The sequence below is a fragment of the Heloderma suspectum genome, chromosome 2 (assembly GCF_057233095.1).
Source record: "Heloderma suspectum isolate Gila_16-S chromosome 2, 16-S_ref, whole genome shotgun sequence".
Lineage (NCBI taxonomy): Eukaryota > Metazoa > Chordata > Lepidosauria > Squamata > Helodermatidae > Heloderma > Heloderma suspectum.
In genome coordinates this window covers 36,419,533-36,427,874 of record NC_139459.1, presented here as the reverse complement: position 1 = coordinate 36,427,874, position 8,342 = coordinate 36,419,533, and the positions used below count along the sequence as shown (strand labels likewise).

Sequence of the window (8,342 nt, the reverse complement as noted above, 5' to 3'; positions counted from 1 at the left end):
AAAAAACAAACCCGCGTACGCAAATGCTACTGCCGCTGCCATTTGCGTTCCTTATTTTTGGCCATCTTAGTCTATGTAAATATTTACGTAGACTATGACGGCAAAAATAAAGGGGAACGCAAATAGCGTAGCGGGCGCTATTTGCGTCCCTTTTTGATTCACCGTTTTAGCCTTTTAAAAAAATATTTACGTTTTTAAATATTTACGTAGGCTAAAACGGTGAATCAAAAAGGGACGCAAATAGCGCCCGCTACGCTATTTGCGTTCCCCTTTATTTTTGCCGTCATAGTCTACGTAAATATTTACGTAGACTAAGACGGCCAAAAATAAGGAACGCAAATGGCGGCAGCCGTAGCTGCCGCCATTTGCGTACGCGGGTGTTTCCCCCCCCCAGAGCCCTCCGTGGCCGGAAATCCGGCTGCGGACGGCTCTGGCCTGGCTGGGCCTGACTGGCTGCTCCGCGGGAGCTGCCGCAGAGCACAGCCGGCCGTGGAGGATTCCGGGGGGGAGGATTCCGGGGGGGAGGATTCCGGGGGGGAGGATTCCGGGGGGGAGGATTCCGGGGGGGAGGAACGGATCGCCTCCCCCCCCGTCAAGGATTCCCCCATCGAGGATTCTCCCCCCATCTACATAATCCGCGGAAAGGTAAGTGACTTTCATACATCCCTATAAATACCTGCCATCTTGTCCAGATTAAATTTCAGTGTATTTGCCTCCAATCCACTGCTGATCCCAAACTGGTTCAGGACTCCAAATGCCACCCCAAACCTGATGACAAGGAAAAAAAGAGATGGCGTTGGATCCAGGATCTGCCTTCCATTAGAGGGACCTTCCATGAGAGGAAGGGGTCCACTCATGGAAGAACCCTCTGCCTGATTTTTGGGATCCCCACACACCACAGCTCGCCTCGTTCAGCAGGGTCACAATAATAACAATCACAATAAGAAATTATAATTACAAAATATGTGAATTACTAGCCATTCTTATGTCACGATTCTGAACACATTAACTTGGAAGTTCAAGTTCCCAATCAAGTTGCTTAGGATTTGACCATGATATATAAAACTGTTACAGCCCTGCTAGTGCTGAATTTTTAACTTAAGGCTGTTTCTTTTCAGATCAAAGATGAAACAGAGAAACTTACTGGTAAATAATATTTGTATTTATTATTTTTGCTGTATTAAATAATTATCACTAAAATAATTTAAGTAATGGTTTACAGCTTAAGAGTCCAAATATCATTGGTGGGGGAGGGGCAGTACAAGCTTGTAATATGGGGTGCCTCCCACATGCATACCATGATCCCATCCCATACATACAATCTCATGAGACAGAAAATAAAAAAAATCTATTTTAGCTTTGAAATTTGCTACATTTGCTACATGACCCCGACTTTCTGTAATTTTTGTTTAACAAAAATAACATCCAGCCTGAAAGAAGAGTCCTAGGGGCTGTCTACACGGCACTGCTTTCAACCTTCGTTCCACTGTAGCTGAGCAGTAGCGCGGCTGCGAATTAGCTTCTGCTGTGGTACACGGTGCGATTTACTGCAGACTTCTTCAAAGGAAAAATCTGCTGTGCCATAACACACAGCTGTGAATGTGGGGAAAACTGTGGCAGTCTCCAGTTGCACTACATATTTTTTTAAACATTTTTAAAGTGTGCATTGCACAGCAATGTGAGGATGCAGCTGCGACACCCCAGTTTTTAGTGGTTCTTGTGTATGTTAGGAGTTCTTTTGTGTCTGTCTGTTTCTCGTTCAGTAAAATGTGGGTAGGTTGCTCCTTCGTTACCATACCAACTGTTTGTACACAATAGTACCAGCGGTCCTCCAGCCCCACACTCCCATGATGGTTCATACATGCGAAGGGGTGTGCCCAGGTGAGACATATGTGCCCAGCCATCATTCTAAAATGGATCCCCCTGAAGTTAGGCTTTTGTCCGACATTCCACAACACTGCGGTTGTGCCCCCTTTTCCTCACTTCCTGAGGTATGAGCTCATAGGAATTGATGTTTCTGTGGTTGGAGTGAAGCTGGTCTTGGACCTTCTGTTCCCTGCACATGTCGAGTAGGTCCAGTATCTCAAGGTGTTTCCATGAAACCCCCTGGCCCTTGGCCACTGACTCCAAAGCAGCCATTGCGAAAATACGAAGCTGTGAATGTGTGGTTGAAGAAATGAGCATGCTTCTTCATGCCACTGTAACTGTGCAGCTGCGAAGGAATGAAGAGGAGGGGATAACTACAATAGTGAAGGAGCGTCACACAGTGACGCTGCAATCACTAAAACACACCCACCACATGCCCACCACAAAATGTGAAGTCAGTTCGGGGAAGGGACAGACAGCTCAGCAGCCGCAGGAACTCCACAGTAAACAAAAAGATCAGAGTAAAATGCCTCTGCAGAAATCCACATTTTCAGGATGAAAACCACGGTATGGATGTGAAGTGGTGTCTATGTCATGTGTCCCGATTAAAGACCTCAAATCACAGCAGCCCCAGAGTAAATGGCTCATGTAGATGAGGCCCTGGAAAGCTTGCTGACTATTTTGTGCTTTTTTTGTTTGTTTGGCCCTAATAAAGGTATTATTCTGCCAATGTTTTTTTTTTTAATTCCAATGGACCATCACAGCCCCAAGCATGTTATAAATAGACCAATTAACTTTAAAGCTTTATTTTCTGGCCTTTTTCATTGCAAAGTCATGAATTCTCTCTCCAGATTCAATTTCTCTTGCACGTTCACACTCAACAGACAAAATAGCTAGGTTACCTTTGCTTCTTTTAGTTCCTTTAAATTAACTTACATTAGGTTTCTACCTTCCCAATTTGTATTTCTAGTCAGACATAGCAGTATGGTGTGTGTGTGTGTGATTTTAGAGTGCAATCCTATGGACAGATAGACAGGCATTCAGACAGAGGGATCTGAGATCGAAGCCCCCTACCCAAAGCCCTGCTGGCAAGAGCCTGGCCGGGTGGGAGGACAATGGAGGCTTTTACAGCCTTACATCTGATTTTGTTGTTATCCAGTTTTGAGCTTGATGGGCTTCTCAGCACATCTAGCTTCCCTACCTTCCTGTGGGCTGGGGCAGGTGATAGAGAGGCTTCTGGATCTTACAGATCCATGCCTCTCCTTCCCCTTTTCATCCATTGGAACATCCCCTTCCCTCCCTCCTTGACCTCTTCTGAGGTTGCTGTTGCAACCGCAGAAAGAGGAGTCACCACAGAGCTTTCTGTTGCAGCTGGGGGCGCGGAGGAGGAGAGCCACAATTGGATCTCCACCTCCGTGCTCGTAGGCCAGTCTATGGGCATGGAAAAAGAGATCTACAGCATTCTGTGGTGCTCCAGACACTGTCTAGGGGCCATTGGATTGCTGTGCCCCTAACATACATTTGGGCCCATAAGTTAGCAGCACTGTCTTTGGGATCAATGCCCGTCATTATTGTAGTGCTTTGTCTCTCTCTCTCCTGTACTTGCACAAGGAACTTTGGGAGTGGTAGTTCTTGAGAGAAAATGTCACACAGGGAAGCACAAATCTCTGTGTTCTGGAGAAGGGCCTGCACCAGCAACTCACTGTTCTGAATGTTGCTTATTCTTCTCTAACACTGCTTTTGATTAGCTCCCCATATGTCTCAGGATCTGGACATTTGGTCCATAGATATAGGGAAATAAGTTTTCAAAAATATCCTCAAACATGCTCTACAGTTTAGCCTCAATTTCTCCCCTTGTGGAAATGAGGTTGCAGTCTGGGCTGGGCCCCTGAATGCCTGGGGCCCAATAAACTACCCTTCCTCCCCATGCTTGGCCTCTGCAGCTTGATCCTATCTATGTATATTTGGAAGAACTCCAGAAAAGGGAACATAGGTTTTCTATTTTAGTACATGCCATATTTTAAAAACTACTTTAAAATTTTGATCTTTTTAATCTTATCTGCTTATTTTGAATAATATTTCTAATGTTCCTTCCTCTATTATTATTACTATTATTATTGGCCAGTGTAACTTTTGCTCCTTAGATTAATAGGATTAAATTGTGATAATATAACTTCAGTAAAATATTATTTTAAATTTAAAGCCTAGGAGGTAGATTGTAAGTTCGTTTTTAGTATCATGCTATCCTAAAATGGAGTTTCAGTTTGCTTGAACATTGTATAATTAATCTGACTGCTGGATAAAATCACTGGAGGTACGTGGTGCAAGAACAATATATGTTTCTACTGCAGCTTCTAACCATTGCCCTGGAGGTGCAGCTACTACATATCTCAGTTGGAAGACTGAACTGAAGTCCAAAGCCCCTGAGGCGTCCTAAGTCCCTCCACCCACCCACCCCACTTTCTCAGTCTCAGGGTTTGCAGTGCGCCCTATTTGGCCCCTCTAAGACCAAAACCCTGTCTGATGCCAAACCACCAGCTGTGACAATGTAACTGAACACAAACATTCAGGAATTGCGAAGGAGTTTTAACCATGGAGAAGGTTAAAAAATCAGGCCATCAAGGCTCAGTAGGATATGGAAAAAAATCCTCAGTCCCATAAACCATCAGTTGACTTCTGTCATAGCAACACTTTAGTAAAAAACAAAACTTAGGGCGCAGTCCTATGCATGTTTAGACAGAAAAAAGTCCTGCAACTCCCAGTATTCCCCAGCCAGCCTTGTTGGCTGGGGAATGTTGGGAGCTGTAGGGCTTTTTTCTGTCTAAACGTGCATAGGATTGTGCCTTTAATATATTTAATTATGGGTTTGTGCATGGGCAGGCATACAGCCATTCCAAGGGCTTCCTCCTTGCTGCAGCCTAAGAACGGCTGAAGAGGAGTGATCTTCCTAGTTCTTCTACAAGCATAACATAAATGAAACATAAGCTTTCATTTGTGGGTGGGAATTGTTCTTATGTCTGTAAGTCCCTGACAATGGGTATATTCTCAGGTAGCTCCATTAAGAATAGTTCTTCATGGTCTCTGTACATCACACATATGGGCTCTGCGCCTGCGTGGAGACTCATTCGGGAAACTTTCAAGCTGCATAGTTTTTTGGTGGGAACCCATCCCCCACCATCTCTGACATATATAGCATGGGTTCCCGCCTTCTCCTCAGTTCCTTTTCGACTGCCTTAGCTTTACTTCATGGGGAACTTCTTTTGACAGAGAGAGAGAGAGAGAGAGAGAGAGAGAGAAGGAGCGACAATTTTTGGCAGCGTTGGAGAGTATCGTTCACCTCAGCGGTGACGTGTTTTTTCTCCTCCAGCCTATGGCCCAAATAATGCACTGGCATTCGGCCTCACCGAGATCCGTGGCGGAATTCTCTGACATCCCTAGTACCAAGGCGCTCCACGTCCTTAGCACTACTTCAACCCAGTCGGGACTATCAAGCCCCGCCACCTCCAGTTCCTCCTGATGTGTCTGATGTAGCACAACAACCTGCCACTCGCAGGATTCTGGGGAAGACTACCAATCCAATTCCTACTCTTTGGTCCCTCCATCGACCCCATCACCAGACGATGTCGAGACGAGATCGAGCCTCGCCTTCTGAGGACATGGGGCACTTCTCTGAACAGGTGCTGAGAATGGCACAATCATTGGGAATCGAGGTACAACAACCTCCCCAACAACTCCACAATCTGGTATTCGATGCCGTCGTGATGGACTTGTGCACCCCGGTGGCCATTCCTTTTCCAGCCCTGCTGAGTGCAGTCCAGCAGACATGGAAAACGCCTTCATCCTTGACCCTGACGTACAAGAGGCTGGGATCAATATACAGGGTTCAAGAGATGGACGCATCTTTCCTCTTCTCACATCCTAAACCAAACTCCATAATGGTGGAGTCTGCTCAAGGTCGCTCGCAGAAAGCACATGCCTCGCCTGTGGATAAGGAGGGTCATAAACTCGATGTCGTTGGACGTCGCCTTTACTCTTCAGCGGCATTGGGACTTAGAGTTTCCAACTATCAGGCGATGATGGCCAGGTATCAACTTTTCCTCTGGGAAAAAATGGATTCCCTCATCGTGTACCTCCCTGAGGATCAATGCGGCTTAGCGAGGATGTTTCATGAGGAGGCATCCAAACTATCTCGTCAGCAGATCAATACTGCCCATCATCAGGCAGACTGCAATGCCAAAGGCATGATGGGATCTGTTGCCCTGAGGCGGCATGCCTGGCTTCGCTCTGCAGGCCTAATTCCTGAAGCTTGCTCACGAATAGAAAATTTACCCTTCGACGTTGAGGGTTTATTCAGTGCCAAAATGGACAAACAGATGGACTCGGTAGAAAAAGCCAGAACAACTGCTCGTAAGATGGGCATTGGTCAAGCCCACCAATGCCAACAGCAGTATGTTCTGTACCATCAACATCGCTGGTACCGACACCAGCCCTACCCACCTCGACAATCTGGGGACCAGACACCCAGATATCCACAACAGCAGCAGCAGCACCAGAGAAAAAACTACTCCTTCCCCAGGTTCCAACAGAAAGTGAAGGGCAAGGGATTCTCTAAATGTCGTCTTTGACTCCTCTCCCCTCTGTACCAACAGTTAAAATCCACCCTTCGGAGACCTCCTGAGGCAATATTACTTGGCCTGGACAAGAATGACATCAGATAACTGGGTGCTAGCTATTATCTGTCACAGATACAGGATAGAATTCAACACACTCCCGCCTCTGGGCCCAGTCCGGATCGCCCTGCCTTCGGAGGTCCTCCACAAAGAAACTCAATCTCTCTTTTGGAAGGATGCCATTCAGCGCATTCATCTAAACCCCGGTATGGAGGGGTTCTACTCCAGGTACTTCATGGTACCAAAATGGGATGGAGGCCTTTGGCCCATTCTAGACCTTCACTACTTGAACAGATTTGTCATCCCCAAGAGTTTCAGGATGACAACCCTAGCCACAATTCTCCCACTCTTCCAGAATGGCTCTTGGTTTGCCACGATCGATCTTGAAGTACATCCATGTAGCGATAGAACACTCACACAGAAAATTTCTCCGCTTTGCAAGCGGAGCGGAACTGTTCCAGTTCAACGTTCTACTGTTCGGTCTCTCAACAGCCTCGTGCAAGTGCATGGCTGTGGTCTGCGCTTACCTCCGCCTCAAGGGAGTGGAGATCTACCCATATCTAGACGATTGGCTACTAGTAGACTCCTCTTGAGAAGCCCTATTGCATGCTATCGTGATTGTCTTGGACCTTCTTCTGACACTGGTACTACAAATCAACAAGGAGAAGTCCCACTTGACCCCCACATGAATGGTTCAATGGTCCTTGATTCCAGAATGGGACGGGCGTATCTTCTGACGGATCGTGTCACAAATCTCGTCACACAAGCCACCTCAATATTCTCCGGTCGTCGTGCCAGGGCATGCGACATCCAATGCTTGCTTGGCCACATGGCAGCCATAGTATCGGTTGTGGAATAGGCTCGGCTATGGATGTGGTCACTACAACACTGGTTCATCCAGACCTTTGGCTTGACCCGCAACCCCCTGTTTGTCACACTCTCGGTACCGGAGGAGGTTGCTCTCAGCCGAAGTGGTGGATGAACTCCAAACATCTGACCCAGGGGATGCCATTCCTTCCCGCTCCTCCATCCAGGGTTCCGGCCACAGACATCTCCCTCCTAGGTTGGGGAGCACATTGTGGCCCCCTTCGAGCACAGGGTCTCTGGTCCTCCAAGGAAACACTGTACCATATAAATTTGGAGCTGTTGGCACTTTGGAAAGCTCTCCACACTTTCGAACCGTGCCTCTGACATCGACACATCCAGATCCTCACAGACAACACCACAGTTCTCTGGAATCTAAACAAGCAAGGCGGAACACACTCCTCCTGCCTCCTTTCTCTCACTGTACACCTTTACAACTGGGTTGTTGCCAAGGACATTTGCTTGACCGCTCTCCATATAGCAGGACAAGACAACCTGTTGGCAGACGCTCTCAGCCGCTTCCTCTGGTGCTCCCACGAATGGCAGCTGGCCAAGACAGTCCTGCAACTAATTTTCAACCAGTGGGGCCGACCAGAGATCAACCTCTTCGTGACTCCAGTGAACATGGCCTGCGGACAATTCTGTTCCAGAGCCGGAGTTGGCCACGGATCACTGGGTGATGCCTTTTTCCTGGAATGGAAGGATCGCCTATTCTACCTTTTCCCTCCATTCCCACTCCTCACAAGGGTGATCTCCAAAATCAGTCAGGAAGCCACGAACTACATCCTAATTGCCACTTGGTGGCCCAGGCAACCCTGGTTCACGATGCTACGAAACCTAGCACATGGACATTCTTTACCGCTCCCAAGGATATACAACTTGATTTCCCGAGACCAGGGTTGGATCCTCCACTCTGATCTCCACACCCTGAACCTTACGGCG

General features: G+C 47.3%; 1 protein-coding gene across 1 annotated transcript in view; it reads left to right on the top strand.

Annotated features, from left to right (window-relative positions):
* ARL15 (ARF like GTPase 15) overlaps positions 1-8,342 on the top strand; it is a 447,774-nt gene that overhangs the window by 132,806 nt on the left and 306,626 nt on the right. The gene's annotated exons all lie outside the window — the stretch shown is intronic.